We start from the raw sequence: 18,941 nt of genomic DNA on the forward strand, positions 1-18,941 counted from the left end.
TCTTGTTACCCAGGCTGGAGTGCAATGGCGTGATCTCGGCTCACCGCAACCTCCGCCTCCTGGGTTCAGGCAATTCTCCTGCCTCAGCCTCCTGAGTAGCTGGGATTACAGGCACACGCCACCATGCCCAGCTAATTTTTTGTAGTTTTAGTAGAGACGGGGTTTCACCATGTTGACCAGGATGGTCTCGATCTCTTGACCTCGTGATCCACCCGCCTCGGCCTCCCAAAGTATTTTTAATTTTTAAAGACTATTTTTTAGAGACATGGTCTCCTTCTGTCACCCAAGCTGGAGTGCAGTGGTACCATCTTGGCTCACTGCAACCTCTGCCTCCTGGGCTCAGGTGATACTCATACCTCAGCCTCCCAAGTATCTGGGACTACAGGCATGTGCCACCATGACTGGCTAATTTTTAAATTTATTTTTTTTCGAGACGCGGTCATGTCATGTTGCCCAGGCTGATCTTGAACTCCTGAGTTCAAGGGATCCTCCTGCCTCAGCCTCCCAAAGTGGTGGGATTACAGGCGTGAGCCACTGTGCCCAGTCATAATTTTAGAGCATTTTTATCACCTCAAAAAGAAACACTGTACCCTTTAGCTGTCACCACCAGCATTTCCCCATCTCCCCTAGCCCTAAGCGACAACTAATCTACTTTCTGTCTCTATTGATTTTCCTATTTGGACATTTCCTATAAACGGAATCATATAGTATATAATCTTTTGCAACTGGCTTCTTTCACTGACTGTAATGTTTTCAAGGTTCATCCAGGTCGTAGCATGTATCAGTATTTCATTTCTTTTTTAGGACCAGAAAAATATTCTGTTGTATGGATATACCATACTTTGTTTGTTCACGCATTAGTTGATTCGGGTGGTTTGCCATCTTGTTTGGATTGTTTCTACCTTTTGGCTATTTTAAATAATACTGCTAAAAACATTTGTGTACAAATTTTTGTGTGAGTATGTTTTCTTCTCTTTTAGATGTATACCTAGGAGTGAGTAAACACCTCGGAGTGGGATCACTGGGTCAAATGGTAACTTATGTTTAACTTTCTGAGAAACCGCCAAACTATTTTCCAGATTGTCTGCACTATTTTACATTCCTGCCAGCAGTGTAGGAAAGCTCAGATTTCTCCACATTCTTGTCACACTTGTTATTATCTGACTGTTTCATTCAGTCATCCTGGTGGATATGAAATTGTATCTCACTGTGATTTTGATTTGCATGCCCCTGACGAATAATGATGTCAGGTATTTTTCATGTAGTTACCGGCCATTTGTATATCTGCTTTGAAGAAATGCCTCTTCAGATCTTTTGTCCATTTTTAAATTGGGTTATTTGCCTTTTTATTGTTGAGCTCTAAGAGTTCTTTATGTATTCTGGATTCTAGCCACTGTCAGACGTGTAAATTACAAATAGTTTTCTTCTGTTCTGTGAAGTGTCCTTTTATTTTCTTGATGATGTCCCTTGAAGCACAAAAGGTTTTAATTTTGATGAAGTCTAGTTTATCTATTTTTCTGTTGTTGCTGCTGCTTGTGCTTTTGGTGCCATGTCTAATAATCCATTGCCAAATTTAAGATAAATCCCACTTGATCATAATAGTTAATACTTTTTTTTTTTTTTTTTTTGAGACAGAGTCTCGCTCTGTTGCCAGGCACCAGGCTGGAGTGCAGTGGCACAATCTCGGCTCACTGCAGCCTCCACCTCCCGGGTTCAAGCAATTCTCCTGCCTCAGCCTCCTGAGTAGCTGGGACTACAGACGCACGCCACCACACCCAGCATATTTTTGTATTTTTAGATACAAATTTTAGAGGGGGTTTCACCATGTTGGCCAGGATGGTCTCGATCTCTTGACCTGGTGATCCGCCCACCTCAGCCTCCTAAAATGCTGGGATTACAGGCTTGAGCCACGGCACCGGGCCTGTTGTTGTTTTTTAAGAGGGATTACAGGCATGAGCCACCATGTCTGGCCTAATTTTTTGTTATATGCAACTAGATTCAGTTTGCTAGCATTTTGCTGAGGAATTTTGAATTCATATTCCTAACAGATACTGGCCTGCAGCTTTGGGTTTTTTTTCTTGTGGTATCTTTCTTTGGTTTTGGTATCAGGGTAATATGTCTCATAGAATGAGTTGGGAAGTATTCCTGTTCTTCTGTTTTTTTGGAAGAGTATGTAAAGAATTGATATTATTGCTTCTTTCAATGTTTGGTAGAATTTACCAGTGAAGCCACCTGGTCCTAGACTTTTCTCTGTGGGTGGTTTATTATTATTATTATTACTAATTCTTTTTGAGACAGGTTCTCACTGTGTCACCCAGGCTGGAGTGCCGTGGCGCAATCTTGGCTCACCACAACCTCCACCTCCCAGATTTAAGTGATTTTCCTGCCTCAGCCTCCTTAGTAGCTGGGATTACAGGCACCTGCCACCACACTTGGCTAATTTTTGTATTTTTAGTAAAGACGGGGTTTCACCGTGTTGGCCAGGCTGGTGTTTTTTTTTTTTTTTTTTTTTTTTTTTTTTTTTTTTTTCACATCAAGAAATAATTTTATCCAAAAGGAATGCAAATGGAAGATATATTTAGCATCAATTCATATATTAGTAACTTATACATGTATTGTCAAGTATGACATCCATAAAAGCACAAAACAGTTTCTTACACGTTCCACCAAACTTCTGGCTTACTTCACGTGTCACTTCCACGACTACCAACCACACATATAGAGACTAGGAGAGACTTAGCGAAGATGGCTTTCCAGGAAGTTTTCAAAATAAGAAAGGAAAGGTATGTTGAAATATAGCATAAGTAGCGATGGGGCCCTGAATTCACTTTGGAAAGAGCTGGTTTTTTGTTTTTTTTGTTTTTTTTTTTTGAGATGGAGTTTTGCTCTTGTTGCCCAGGCTGGAGTACAGTGGCACAATCTCGGCTCACCACAACCTCCGCCTCCTGGGTTTAAGCGATTCTCTTCCATCAGCCTCCTGAGTAGCTGGGATTACAGGCATGTGCCACCATGCCCAGCTCATTTTGTATTTTTAGTAGAGACGGGGTTTCTCTATGTTGGTCAGGCTGGTCTCAAACTGCCAATTTCAGGCAGTCCACCCACCTTGGCCTCCCAAAGTGCTGGGATTACAGGCGTGAGCCATCGCGCCCGGCAAGAGCTGGTTTTTAAATTATTAATCTCTTTACTTAAGCCTATTTAGATTGCCTATTTCTTCTTGGGTCTGTTTTGGTACTTTGTGACTTGCTATGAGATGTCTATTTCATTTAAATTATCTAATTTATTCAAATATGATTGTTCATGGTATTTCTTTTTAATCTTTTTTATTTCTGTATGCTTGGTGGTAATGCTCCTTTTTCATTTCTGATTCTAGTAATTTGATTCTTCTCTCATTTTTTTCTTGGTTAAACCTCTTACTAGAGGTTTGTCAATTTTGTTGATTACTTCAAATAATCTGTTTTTGGTTTCTTTAATTTTCTTTATCGTTTTTCTATTCTCTATTTCATTAATTTCCACTCTAATATTTATTATGTCCTTCCTCTGCTTGTTTTGTTTAGTTTGTTCTTCTTTTTTCAGTTTCTTAATGTATTGATTTGACATCTTTCTTCCTGTTAAATATAGACATTTATGGCTATAAATTTTCCACTAATCACCGCTTTCGCTGCATCCCACAAGTTTTCATATGTTTTATCTTCATATCTATTCATCTCAAAGTATTTTTAAACTTCCATTTTGATTTTTTCTTTGACCCATTGGTTATTGAGAAGTGTGTTGTTTAATTTTCATATATTTGTGAGTTTTCTTTTATTAATTTCTATTTGCATTCCACTGCAACCAGAAAACATTTTGTATTATTTCTATCCTTTTAAATTTATTGAGGTTTGTTTTACGGGCTAGCATATAGTCTATCTTAGAAAATGTTCCGTAGGCCGGGTGCGGTGGCTCACGCCTGTAATCCCAGCACTTTGGGAGGCTGAGGCGGGTGGATCACAAGGTCAAGAGATCGAGACCATCCTGGTCAACATGGTGAAACCCCATCTCTACTAAAAATACAAAAAATTAGCTGGGCATGGTGGCGCGTGCCTGTAATCCCAGCCACTCGGGAGGCTGAGGCAGGAGAGTTGCCTGAACCCAGGAGGCGGAGGTTGCGGTGAGCCGAGATCGCGCCATTGCACTCCAGCATGGGTAACAAGAGCGAAACTCTGTCTCAAAAAAAAAAAAGAAAATGTTCCATAGGCATTTCGGAAGAATGTGTATATTCTGCTTCTGCTATTGTTGGGTAGAGTGTTATATAGATGTCTGTTCGGTCCAGTAGGTTTACAGTACTATTTAAGTCTTCTGTTTCCTTGTTGATCTTCTGCTTCATTGTTCTATCCATTACTTAAAGCAGAGTGTTGAAGTCTTCAACCTTTATTATTAGAGTTTCCATTTCTACCTTCGTTTGTGTCAGTTTTTGTTTGGCATATTTTGGTGTTCTGTAGTTAGATGCACGTGCATATGTAATTGTCATGTCTTCCTGATGGATTGGCTCTTTTCTAATGATAGCGTATCCCTCTTTATCTCTAGTAACACTTTTTTGTTTTAAATCCATTTTTTTTTCTGATGTCAGTACAGCCCCTCTAGCTTTCTTGTGGTTGCTTTTTACATGATTTATCTTCTTCTATCCATTTAGTTTCAACCTATTTGTATTTTTGAATCTAAAGTGTGTATCTTATAGACAACATAGAGTTGGCTATATTGTTGTTAATTTTTTAATTGATTTGTTATGACAAGCTTCCTAAGAATTTCTAAATTACAACACTTTGTTGGAGGAGCTCAAGCTATGATGTCTTTTTTCCATATAACAAAATGGCATTTCCTATGAAATATAACACACCCCCAAATAAAATCCTCCCCAGAACCTGATAATAAACATTCCAATTCTCAACTTCATAGTAGGATAATAAACCAGAGGTTAGAAGAAGATTAGCATCTACAAGTCTATGAGAATTAAATATAGGCATTTATAGCTATATCAGAGGAAGACAGTTCACTATAAAGGAGTATTAGGCTGGGTGCAGTGGCTCACACCTGTAATCCCAGCACTTTGGGAGGCTGAGGTGGGCAGATTGCTTGAGCTCAGGAGTTTGAGACCAGCCTGGGCAATATGGTAAAATCCCATCTTTACAAAAAATACAAAAAAAAAATTAGCTAGGTGTGGTGGTAACACGCCTGTAATCCCAGCTACTTGAGAGGCTGAGGCAGGAAAGTCTCTTGAGCCCAGATGATGGAGGTTGCAATGAGCTCAGATTGCACCCCTGTACTTCAGCCTGGGTGACGGAGCAAGACTCCATCTCAAAAAAAAAAAAAAAGATGAGATGATAGGAGAATTATGATAGGAGAGTAATTATAAAGAGAGCACTAGAGGATACTGAAAGACTCTAACACAGGATAAACTTGACAGGGAGTTCAAATGTCATAGAAGTTGTGACTGCAACCCACATCATGGCAAACAGAAATGTCCTGGCCAGAGCTGGTCCCCAGTAGCTTTACAAGGAAGAAAAACATATGGAAACACAGGTGAACCAAGGCTGGCTGGCAGGTGAGCTGAGAAAGTTGGCAGCATTGCTGTGGGTATAAGGCATATTAGGAGGACCAAGGGAAAGTGGTCACCAGGCCTCATGAGAGACCCTGAGCCACAGTCACCCAGATGAGCTGTTCTCAGCAGCTTGACCCTCAGAAACCATTCAAGAGAATAAATATTTGTTGTTTTATGCTGCCAAGTTTTGAAATAATTTGTTAAGTCACAATAGATGACAAATTCATTGTCCCAGACTAAAAACAAAGTTTCCACCTAGCTTTCCCCCCAGCTGCTATTCTCTCTTTCTCCTCTTTTCATTTCCAGACTCTGTCAAAGGGTGGCATTTCCACCACCACGCTTCAGGCTATGGCATCTGTATGCGAAGACTTTCCAAGGGGTACAAGGGCATAGATAGCTTCAGGAGCATCAGCTTCCAGATGTTCAACTGCATATTTAATCTTTCCCAGAGCTGCTCTGCCTGGGAAGTAGCCAGCATTTGAAGCTTCATGCAGATTATTTTTTCGCAATAGCCCTTCTTTATTACAAAAGTAAAACTATGCCTCTCACTCATCCTGAATATTTCATTGCACTGTAAGATCTCATTGATTGAGAATTATAAAACAAAAACCTCCAGGGGACTAAATGGGAGGATAATTTGAAGTATTGGTATCAATGGTAGAGCGTGAGTGACATTAATGAATGCATAAGAAAAAAATTTTTTTCAAGCTGAGTGGTTTCTAGTTCTTTGCTTTCAATAAAATTGAAGGAGGAGCTAATCAAATTGTCAGCTAATATATGATTAAAAATAATTTTTCATGATAGATCACTACGTACTTTTTTTTTTTTTTGAGACGGAGTTTCGCTCTTGTTACCCAGGCTGGAGTGCAATGGCGCGATCTTGGCTCACCGCAACCTCCGCCTCCTGGGTTCAGGCAATTCTCCTGCCTCAGCCTCCCGAGTAGCTGGGATTACAGGCATGCACCACCATGCCCAGCTGATTTTTTGTATTTTTAGTAGAGACGGGGTTTCACCATGTTGACCAGGATGGTCTTGATCTCTTGACCTCGTGATCCACCCGCCTCGGCCTCCCAAAGTGCTGGGATTACAGGTGTGAGCCACCGCGCCCGGCCCACTGTGTACTTTTTGACACACATTTCAGAAAGAGTTGAAAAATATGAGTGACATTGCTGTAATAAAACACTTTCATTTCCATCAATGTTTGACTAAGGTGGGGAGCAAGGTTGCTCAGTGCTTACATAAACCAAATGAAAAGCAGAAAGACAATTGACCCTAATTCCTGTTGCAGTCTAAAATATATTATTTCCATCAATTGATACACAAATTAACTTTTTTTTAAAAAAAAAGCTCCATCTACCTCATTAAGAAATGCATTTCCATTTTATTTTTCATTTAATAATTGTTTATGAAAATTTGTAATATATTTATGTTGTTTTGCTTACATATGACTAAAAACTGTATTGGTAACTTCATTCAAAAGAAAAAAAGAGTTTACTATTCAGAGATGTATGATCCCAGGAAAATAAGAGAAAATATTAAATCTCAAGTTATACATGTGTATTTTTGTAAAGAAGTATTATAGATGACCAACAAAAGGCTTTTCAAGCACAGAAAAATATTACAGTTCAGGTGCAGTGACTGACCCCTGTAATCCAAGCACTTTGGGAGGCAAAAGTGAGAGGACCACTTGAGCTTAGGAGTTCAAGACCAGCGTAGGCAACATAATGAAACCTCACCTCTGCAAAAAAAAAAAAAAAAAAAAAAAAAAAAGGCCGGGTGCAATGGCTCACACCTATAATCCCAGCACTTTGGGAGGCCAAGGGGGGTAGATCACCTGAGGTGGGGAGTTCGAGACCAGCCTGACCAACATAGAGAAACTGCATTTCTACTAAAAATACAAAATTAGCCAGGCATGGCGGCACATGCCTGTAATCCGGGCTGCCTGGGAGGCTGAGGCAGGAGAATCACTTGAATCCGGGAGGTGGAGGTTGCGGTGAGCCGAGATGTTGTCATTGCACTCCAGTGTGGGCAAAAAGAGTGAAACTGCCTCTCAAAAAACAAACACAACAAAACAAAACAAAAAACCAAAACCAACCAAACAAAAAAAACTAGCCCAGCGTGGTGGTATGTGCCTGTAGTCCCAGCTACTTGGGACACTAAGGCGTGGGAGGATCACTGTAGCTTGGAAGATTGGGGCTGCAGTGAGCTATTATCTTGTCACTGCACTCCAGCCTGGGTGACTGAACAAGAAATCCTGTCGAAAGAAAGAAGGGTCAGGGTCCTGTTGGGGGATGCAGGGGGCTAGGGGAGGGATAGCATTAGGAGAAATACCTAATGTAGATAACAGGGTAATGGATGCAGCAAACCACCATGGCAGGTGTATACCTGTGTAACAAACATGCACGTTCTGCATATGTACCCCAGAACTTAAAGTATAATAAAAATAAATAAATAAAAATTTTAAAAAAAGAAGGAAAGAAAGAGAGAAAGGGAGAGAGAGAAAGAGAAAGAGGGAAAAAAGGAAGGAAGCAAGAAAGGAAGGAAGGAGAAAGAAAAGAAAGAAAACAAAAATAAAAATATTACATTAGGATGAAGTGCTAATGAGATGTAAAATGGAAATACAAATTCAAGGAGAAAAAAATGTAAAATTTCTAATGTTACAGAAGAGTTTGTTCTTGCATTTTAAAATTTTATTTATTCATTCATTTATTTATTGACACAGGGTCTCACACTGTCGCCCCAGCTGGAGTGCAGGGGTGGGATCACGGATCACTGCAGCCTCAGCCTCTAAAGCTCAAGTGATCCCTCTGTCTAGCATCCCAAGCAGCTGGGACTACAGGTGTGCACCACCATGCTCTGCTAATTTTTAAATTATTTTTAGTAGAGACATGGTTTCGCCATGTTGCCCAGGCTGGTCTCAAACTCCTGGACTTAAGTAATCCTCCATCCTCGGTCTCCCAGTGTATTCTGATACAATTCTCTTCTTAAAAATAAGATTTACAAATATTTTCTCTTTCATTCTCTGAGTCGTCTTTTTACATTCTTGATGGCACAAAAGTTTTTAATTTTGATGAAGTCTAACCTATGTTTTTCTTTTTAGCTTGTCTTTCTGGTTCCATATCTGAGAAATCGCTGCCTAATCCGAGGTAATTTGACTTTTAATAACAATTGTTGGATAACATAATGTTCTAAGGGGGTTCTTAAGTAAAAGGTCCACATACTGCAGTCTGGATTCTAATCCCGACACACCACTAAAACTGTTCTTGCTCATTTTGTTAGAAAAGCAGCTGTTTTTAAATTTATCTGCACAAGTTGCACATAGGTACAATAGATATTCAAATACTGACCTAAATTTCCAACCACCATTATTGTTGTACTGTGGTAATTCATCTGCACAGGTACTATCAACAACCAGTTTCTACATAAAACCAGGAATTACGTGAACTGCTTATCTGATTCCATAGTATCTTTTTTAAAAAGAAGCTTATTGAAATATAATTGACATACCACAAAATTCATGTTTCAAGCGCACAATTCAACGATTTTTAGTAAATTCCCCAAATTGTGCAGCCATCTCCATTTTAAAATTGTGGTAGACCTAATGCCTTTAAAAAAAACCAATATTATTAAACTATTTCAACATGACATATATACAATATTTTGAGAAAAATAAGAAAAGCAAAATATTTAAAGATATGGTTTAGCACTTTTTTCCCCTTATCCATCACTTTTATGATCCAGCTTTCCTTAACTTCCATTTATGTGATCAAAGTTAGCAGCCAGCTGTTTGTCTTCCCCATTTGTTCCACAGTTGTACACAGAAAACAGAAGTCAACAAGTTCGACAGCTTCCTATCGACTCTGTTTATCTTTCTGCAGTGACGAACTGTCACTTCTGCTAACAGACTATCCTTTTAATAGCCACTTCCCAAGCTATACATATGTATGTTATTAGTATTTTTTTTTGAGATGGAGTTTCACTCTTGTTGCCTAGGCTGGAGTGCAGTGGTGTGATCTTGGCTCACTGCAACCTCTGCCTTCTGGGTCCAAGTGGTACTCCTGCTTCAGCCTCCCAAGTAGCTAGGATTATAGGCATGCACCACCATGCCTGATTAATTTTGTATTTTTAGTAGAGATGGGGGTTTCTCCATGTTGGTCAGGCTAGTCTTGAACTCATGACCTCAGGTGATCCACCTGCCATAGCCTCCCAAAGTGCTGGGATTACAGGCATGAGACATCATGCCTGGCCCTCAACCTATATTTTTAAAAAGCCATTCATTTTTCTTTCCACTACCTCCACTGTTTTTTGTTTGTTTTGTGTTTGACAGGGTCTTGCTCTGTTGCCCACATTGAAGTGCAGTAGTGTAATAGCTCACTGCAGGCTTGACCTCCTGGGCTCAAGCAATCCTCCCACCTCAGCCTGCCGAGTAGCTGAGATCACAGGCATGCACCACCACACCAGGCATGGTGGTGGCTGACTGTAATCCTAGCTACTCAGGAGACTGAGGCATGAGAATCATTTGAACCTGGGAGGCGAAGGTCAGTGAGCCAAGATCATGCCACTGCACTCCAGTCTGGGGATAGAGCGAGATTCTGTTAAACAAACAAAAAGCTCCTCAGTCAAGCTTTTGCTTATCTAACTCCCAGCCAATCAGTAACAAAAGACCCAAGAAACTATAACCACTATAACTATAAGCTCCTATCTCAGGGGGCTAGGGACTTCCCTGGAGCCCCAAATGTGCACTTAGATTTAAACTCCAACCTAGAGTTACCCCTTCTTCATTTTAATGCTAAAAATCACACTGGGATGGAGATTTAAAATGCTGTTGCTACATACAACGTTTGAAGAAGCTTGTTAAGCCACTGTGCAAGCACTAGAAAAACCCTCCTAACATGCCTTAATGTAAACTTTCCTCATAGAAAGACTTTATAAAACTAACCCACACACTGCTGCCCTCAAGGAGCAGCCCATTCTTTGCTTCTTCAGTGCTGGCTTCCTTGTGCACAAGCCAAAATAAACTTTCTCTTTGCTGCTGTATCTGGTGATCTCTCTTGATTTCTATCCTGGGAAATTACAAGAACGCAGGATGCTGGTAACATTTTGATCCAAAAACAGGAGGTTCTGATGCCATTGATGGAACCCTGTCCTGCTCTTAAGCCGGAGGGGCCTTTAGCCACTTCATCTGGGGCTTTGTACCAAATATCACTCCCCCAATTAATCATGGCCACACCTTGCCCTGGAAGTCCCACACATTTCCCTCCATGGGCTCACCCTGGCTCTTTCTGACCGCAAGACAAAAACACAAGAACCAAATAGCCTTCCCTGATGGTGGAGGGGTTGGGGAGGTGAGAGCTGGGAGTGTGACTACACAGACTCAGCACTGGTGAGCCCCTGGGGACCTTCTCTCTTCTCCTCTTCACTCTGAAGAGCCCATGGGATGCTGTTTTCTAGGCACTCCATCAGCACCCCACAGAGAGGTCGACCTCCAGCAGTCATTAGTGACAAAGATGCTGCTATCCTAACCCAATGCCATGTATGTTACTGGTTTCAGATATCCGCATCCCTGTAAGGAAACCTTACTCCTGAGGCTCCAAGACTTGGGAACATCACTCTTGGGATTCTCCCATTCTCTAATGCTCCAAAACTCTTCACATGGAACATAATGGTAAATAATCACTTCAGTAACACCTGCTGAGGCTGAGATACCATGACCACGCAGGATTAAGGCACACAAGACACTAGCTCCACCATGTCTTGATTCACGCCACTTGGGGCCACAGATAGGATCAGGTCCACCTCCTAGATGGAGAGAAGGATGAGTGGAGGCAGGCTTCCAGAGGCAGCATCGCAAAGCCAGTGGTTTCCAGATACCAGGGTTTTGTCTCCACGGCATCGATGACTTATGAAGACTCCAGAATTTTCTTTGTGGGGAGGTTACTACTAAGAAACCTGTCCACAGGCGGGGCATGGTGGCTCACGCCTGTAATCCCAGCACTTTGGAAGACCGAGGCAGGCGGATCACCTGAGGTCGGGAGTTCAAGACCAGCCTGTTCAACATGGGGAAACCCCGTGTCTACTAAAAATACAAAATTAGCTAGATGTGGTGGCACGCACCTGTAATCCCAGCTACTCGGGAGGCTGAGGCAGGAGAATTGCTTGAACCTGGGAGGTGGAGGTTGTGGTGAGCCGAGATCATGCCACTGCACTCCAGCCTGGGTGACAAGAGCAAAACTCTGTCTCAAAAAAAGAAAAAAAAAAAAAGAAACCTGTCCATCATCAGACCCCGGCTGGGGCAGTCCTGGCTCCTCACTAATGCAGCCTGTACACAGGACTAGAGAAGTGTGGCTTCAAGTTAACTAGGGCACAACTTCTCACACTGAATCTGTATCCCGGCAAAACTAGTGCTGAGCTGGACCAGCAAGTGGCCCCCTCCATACATACCAGACCCAAGGGATTGCTAGCTCCTCCCGGGTATCAGGCACAGGGGCCTCTTTTCAGCCAGGAACCGCAGCAGCAGGTCTCCTGAGCTTAGAAGCAGTTGCTCATCTACACTCCACCGGGGATCCTGGTTGCTGCTTCTGCTCCTGGGGCATTATAGATTCTACCTGGTCATGCCAGAGTTAGAAGTCCTGGAGCCAGTGTATTATGGGGCAATATGGAATGACCTGCAAAGTCTGCACCCTTGCAGAGGTCATCTGGGGAAGCTCTAGGTCCATTCGGGACCCTGGCTAACCTTACCACATTCATGGTCTGTGATGTGGTCATCATTCATTGCCCTAGCTCTCACTGTTCATGGGGCTGGTGAGGTGTCAATTCAAGAGAACAGGACTGAGCTAGGCACTGGGGGTACGATCGATGAGACACAGTTACCGGTCTCAAGGAGGCTCCAGACAAGTGAGTAAGTGATTATTACCCCATCTGGGGCTATGCACAATTTCTCAGAGATGCCACTTTCCCTCTTTCCTGGGTCCCCAGAGTACTCCCTCCTAAAGCACAGACTCTGTGCTTTAGGAGATCCAGAATCCTACTGTTTTCCCTCAGTGGCTCGAAATCTTGCTTGAAACCCTCCTGACTCTACAGTCTGCTGACTGTGCACGCCATGGTTCTTCCTCATGGGTGTCCCTGCCCAGGACAGCAGCATAGCTTATACAGCATACATTGCCTTGCTCAGGCAGAAGTGGTAGGTCTGCATGTCTTGAGGGCTCCATTACTGGCAAGTCCCAATTCCTCTGGGCACCAGGGACCCCCCCCCAATCCCCATGCCATAGCTCTATACTCCCCAAGCAGCCCCACCTTCCCTAGCAGTCACCCTCCGTTCCTTCTGGCCACTCTCAGGGTCTTCCATGTGAGACCCACCCTAGGCCCTGGCTCAGGCTGTCCTGCCTGCTGAGACCTCCTCGTTCTTCCTCATCTCACCACTGCTTCTTAAACCTTGCTCACCCAACACGGCCCTCTATGAAGGCCACTGCATCGCTACTATCCATGAATGATAGCATGACATCCACCCCCTCCAGCACCAAACCAGAGACCAGATGCTCATCCTCAACATCCCCAATCTAATTATTAACCAGTTAATCCTGATTCTGACTCTACCTCTTGAATCTCTAGGTAATATCTCTTTTCCTGTCCCCCATCCTTCCTCCCCAAGAACACTGCTCTCTGGGTTCAGACAGTCCTATGTTTGCACTCTGTTTCTGCCACATCCTAGAAGTATGGCTTCAGGAAAATCATCTCTTTAGGCCTCATTTTCATGGACCATCAAACAGCTCTGTTAACAGTGTCTACCTCATAAGGTTGGCATTTAGATGAAATGACATAACGTACTTTATACATAGTATGTGGCTTAAAGTAAGTCCTCAGTAAGTGTTTGCTGCTCTGATTGTTTTGTTCTTATTATCATTATCATTATTTGACCTTAGCATCTCCCACCTGGGCCAGAAGGCTTCTACCTGGTCACTCATGGAGAGTGAGGACAAGGGATGGAAAATGAAGGCTTACAGTGGCCACAGCGTGTGGAATCATCCGTGGCCACTGTGGGAATATTTGTCCCTTGAAAACAGCCGATGACGAAAGAAGGCACTAAAGCAGAACAGCCTCACAATGACACAGACACCAGCTATGAGATCATTCCTCTCTCGATAGCAAGTTTTCAAGGGGCCCAGGCAGAGACGTTGTATTCTAGGGTTGGAGGTCCCTTGGAGAGCATCTAATTCAATTTCCTGATTTTATTCAGGAGGTCATGGATGTTTAAAAAAAATTCCTGGGCCGGGCGCGGTGGCTCAAGCCTGTAATCCCAGCACTTTGGGAGGCCGAGGCGGGTGGATCACGAGGTCAAGAGATCGAGACCATCCTGGTCAACATGGTGAAACCCCGTCTCTACTAAAAACTACAAAAACTTAGCTGGGCATGGTGGCACGTGCCTGTAATCCCAGCTACTCAGGAGGCTGAGGCAGGAGAATTGCCTGAACCCAGGAGGCGGAGGTTGCGGTGAGCCGAGATTGCGCCATTGCACTCCAGCCTGGGTAACAAGAGCGAAACTCCGTCTCAAAAAAAAAAAAAAAAAAAAAATTCCTGTTTCAGGATGGCAAAAGGAGTTCCTGTGAGGATAGGGAGGCCCTTGCTTATAGCCAATTTTCTTTTACAAAAATTTATCTGGGCTACTCTGTATTTAGCCCTGTGCTTGAATCCAAGCTCTTCACCTGACACACAACCAGTCAGGTGAAGAGCTTGGATTCAAACCCAGGTTTCCACTAAATCACACTATCTACAGACAGAGGAGCAGCCCACTAAAAATAATGCTTACATTCCCATGTGCTGCCCAAAGGGAGATAGCCAGGATTCTGTATGACCAATAAATCATGAGAAATTCTTTTAACTAGAAGCTAGAATGTGAAGCACAAGTTGAACTGTCAGAAAAACACAAGAAGAGTGGAAAACACTTAGTGCAAATACAGATAAGAACGCATGCTTTCAAGGCGGCACTTGCCCTTTGAACATACACACAAATGGGTCTCAACACAAACTGGCTCAGTGTCAAAGTAGGAATTTTGCTACATACCCTACAGTTAACACTAACTTTTTTCCTCAACACTTGGACTCTTTCTTAGCAGAATCAGAATTTGGGGAGAAAGGAACATTGACAATAAATGATCATTTTATAAATGGTGAAACTAAAGCTTAGAGAAGTAAAGTGATAAGTCACAGTCCATTATGAATGTTTTGGCTGGATAGCCTTGCCTCTGTGCCATAGGGCAGCACTTAAAAAAAAAGATGTTTGCCAAAGGCTTATATGGGAGGTGTGTCCCTGCGCGTTACTTAGAAAAGTCTCCCCAGAATGTTTTTTTTTCTTTCTTTCTTTTTTAGAGACAGGGTCTAGCTATGTCACCCAGACTAATCTTGAACTCCTGGGCTCAAGCAATCTACCACCTCACTTGGTTTGTTTATTAACCGTTTATTGGTCATGAGCACATCTACTGAATCTACTGAACCCTGTGAATTCTCTTCCCAGAAGTGATCCCATAAGGGCAGGAACATAATTTTGCATATAATTTTTAGCTCATCCATGCAGCCCTTGGCAATTCCTGAGCTACAGTGAAAGAAAACTTGCCTTAGGCCGGGCGTGGTGGCTCACGCCTGTAATCCCAGTACTGTGGGAGGCCGAGACGGGTGGATCACGAGGTCAAAGAGATCGAGACCATCCTGGTCAACATGGTGAAACCCCATCTCTACTAAAACTACAAAAAATTAGCTGGGCATGGTGGCGCGTGCCTGTAATCCCAGCTACTCAGGAGGTTGAGGCAGGAGAATTGCCTGAACCCAGGAGGCAGAGGTTGCGGTGAGCCGAGATCGCGCCATTGCACTCCAGCCTGGGTAACAAGAGCGAAACTCCGTCTCAAAAAAAAAAAAAAAAAAGAAAACTTGCCTTAAAGTGTTAACAGTGATATGAAATGATTCAAATCAGCTTTATAGACACTGCCCAAACCTGAAAACTTTCTACAGGAGGAGGCTGTATGCATAACAAGTGAAAAACAATTACAATGCTGTTTTTCAGTATTTGAATCAAAGCATGAAGTAATTATTTGTCAGCATGTACATGCAGATTAAATAAAATATATTTACAACATAATACTATAGCCAGATGATATTCAACACCTAGATTTCCAAACTGTTCTAGCAAATGGGTCTAACAAATGGGCCCCTGCATTACAGATATCCTAAAGATACATTGCAAGAATCACCAGCCCCTCTCTACGTTAATCAGAGCCACTCCCATCCTGTCCCAACATCATGTTCAGTTAATGCGAACAGTTCAGTTCTGTGCCTTCTTCTTATTTGAAGAAGGCACAGAAAACATTTGCACTGTTTATTGTAATTTAAACATCTGCAATTTACCATGATATCTTTTCCCACCTAAAGGAAAGATATTAGCCGGGCGCGGTGGCTCAAGCCTGTAATCCCAGCACTTTGGGAGGCCGAGGCGGGTGGATCACGAGGTCAAGAGATCGAGACCATCCTGGTCAACACGGTGAAACCCCGTCTCTACTAAAAATACAAAAAATTAGCTGGGCATGGTAGCGCGTGCCTGTAATCCCAGCTACTCAGGAGGCTGAGACAGGAGAATTGCCTGAACCCAGGAGGCAGAGGTTGCGGTGAGCCGAGATCGCGCCATTGCACTCCAGCCTGGGTAACAAGAGCGAAACTCCCTCCCCCCAAAAAAAAAAAAAAAAAAAAAAAAAAAAAAAAAAAAAGGAAAGATATTACATTAATATTGCAGCAGTAAGCCTGAGTTTCTAATAATATAATTTGCATTGGAGTTTCTAATAATATAATTTGCATTAGAAGAATATGACTACCCCAGAACTTGCCTGCTAAGCATCCATAAATGCTTCTTTTAACTCAGAGGACCTGGAGTTCTGCTAGAAAATTGAATCCGTGTTCAGCAGGCTTTCCTTCCTGGTGACCTTTGCATGCCCCACAGGGTATCCCTGCCTATTATACACCAGAGTTCCACAAGTGGGGCACCGAGGCTGGATGGTAACATGAGCTGGCTCCAGCCGCAAATAGCAACAGGCCTGCCATGAGTGAAGGTCCAAATATAGACCTGCTGTGGCTGAGCTGCCACTTCTTACTACTCAAGTGTCACCAGGAGAGGTCACATACTGTGCTCTGAGTTACTTCCTTAGCTGTGGGGGGTTTGAGACTCGTGGCTGTACTATGGGTCTCAGGTGGCTGGTCATGTGGTGACGGGTGGGGACTGTCACAGCAAGGCCAGGAAGGAGATTCTTGAGAGCCCTTGGGCTGCATGCCTTCCACCAGGGCTTTCCGGGGGTCTTCTTCCAAAGTGTTCTGGGTAAGCCCCACTCTGAAGGCAATCGAATGCAACTTTACCTTTCCCTCCCAACTTTCCTTTAGTGTACTCCAGGTGGGAATTATTCCCTTCTTTGGATGAAAATCCAGCAGACTCAATGACTTTCTTCTTCCTCTTAGGTGACACACAGTTTTAAAATCACTTGAAGTCAGCATCTCAAATTCAGGAATTGAATGTCCCGTTCAACACATTAATCAACAAGCCAAATGTGGTTTAGCCAGAGTCAAATCTTCTCCCTTCCCAGAGTGGGCCTCTTTAGCAAGAAGCCTGCACTGGGAAAAGAAGCATGGGGTTGGCCTCTCCTCCTTACTGTCGTCCTGGAACTGCTGGTTTAGAAACCAGGGCGGGAGGGCTGAAGCCATAAGATGTCTCCTATTTGAGTAGACATCACGGTGGGTACTGACCTCAGGCTCTCTGGGCCTGGAGTATGCTTAGCTCTGACTCTCTTTCATGGGGAATCTCTGGAGATTCCCATTATGGGACCAGGATTCCCATCATTTGATTCTCCCTGCTTGATTGAAGCTATTCCCATCACTGGAGCGTGGGAGTTTGAGACCAGCCTTGGCAACGTGGTGAAACCCCCATAGCCACAAATAAAAAATTAGCCAGACGTGTTGGTGCATGACTGTAGTCCCAGCTGCTTGGGAGGCTGAGGAGGGAGGATTGCTTGAGCCTGAGAGGTCGAGGCTGCAGTGAGCTCTGATGAGGCCACTGCAATTCAGCCTGGTGACAGAGCAAGACCCTGTCTCAAAAATTAAAAATAATGATGTGGAGCTAGCTACGGCGGTTCATGACTATAGTCCCAGCTGCTTGAGAGGCTAAGGGAGAAGGACCATTTGAGCCTGGTAGTTTGAGGCTGCAGTGAGCTGTGATTGTGTCACTGTCACTCCAGTCTGGTGACAGAGACCCTGTCTCTTAAAAAAACTAATACTAATGATAATGTGGATGCCTGTTTTGTGAGTGTAGAAAATGCCATGAGATATTTTTAAGTGGGCTGTGCCTGTAAAGCTGATTTGAACTCCTTCGTATTACTGCATAGCTAACGCCTTAAAGCAAGTTTTCTTTAGCTATGGCTGAGGAATTGCCAGGGGCTACATGAATGAGTTTCTAAAATTATATGCAAAATTATGTTTGTGTTTTTATGGAATCACTTCTGGGATGAGAACTCACAGGTTTCAGTAGATTCTCAGAGGTGCTCATGAACCATAAAAGGTTGAAAAATATGTCGGGGGACTCTTCCAATTAAAGCACAGGACATACTTTCCATATAAGCCTTAAGCAAACATTTTTTTAAAACATTGCCACAGTATGACATAGAGATGGGACTGTCCGGCCAATACATTCATTATGGACTGTGATCGATTATTCCTCTAAGCTTTAGTTTCATCATTTGTAAAATGACAATTTATTATCAATGTTCCTTTCTCCCCAAATTCTGATTCTGTTAAGAAATGGAAAACTTCTAGGTGTTGAGGAAAAAAGTGAGTGTTAACTGTGGAGTGTGTTGCAAATTCCTACTTTAATGCTGAGCCCACAGACCAGTATATTAACATATTAACAGCATAATCTCTCTCTCTCTTTCTCCTCTCTCTCTCTCTCTCACACACACACACACACACACACACAGTAATAAAGTTCAGAGAAACAGAACCAATAGAATGTATACATATATGAAAGCAGATTTATCGTAAGGAATTGACTCATGTAATTATGAAGACCAAAAAGTCCCAAGATCTGCAGTTAGCAAGCGGAAGATCCAAGGGAGCCACTGATGTGGTTCTAGTCCAAAGGCCAGTAGGCTCAATACCCTGGAGAGCTAATGTCTCCGTCTGAGTTGGAAGGCAGGGAAAAACCCATATCCCCACTTGAAGGCAGTTAGGCAGGAAGAATTCCCTGTTATTCAAGCTTTTTTTTCTATTCAGACCCTCAATTGATTGGATGAGGTCCACTCACATTCGGGAGGGCAACCAGCTTTACTCAGTCTACTGACTCAAAGGT

At 42.9% G+C, this 18,941-nt stretch overlaps 1 protein-coding gene across 1 annotated transcript in view; it reads right to left on the bottom strand.

Moving 5' to 3' along the window:
- Positions 1-16,544, bottom strand: part of FSD2 (fibronectin type III and SPRY domain containing 2) — a 54,051-nt gene extending 37,507 nt beyond the window's left edge. Inside the window, exon 1 of the mRNA XM_032264834.1 lies at positions 16,441-16,544. The gene's annotated coding sequence lies outside the window, so the exon portion shown is untranslated. The remainder of the gene's footprint in view (positions 1-16,440) is intronic.
- Between the last annotated feature and the right edge of the window lie 2,397 nt (positions 16,545-18,941).

This window comes from Sapajus apella, unplaced genomic scaffold (genome assembly GCF_009761245.1).
Source record: "Sapajus apella isolate SASKATOON/1434 unplaced genomic scaffold, GSC_monkey_1.0 scaffold147, whole genome shotgun sequence".
Taxonomy (NCBI): Eukaryota; Metazoa; Chordata; class Mammalia; order Primates; family Cebidae; genus Sapajus; species Sapajus apella.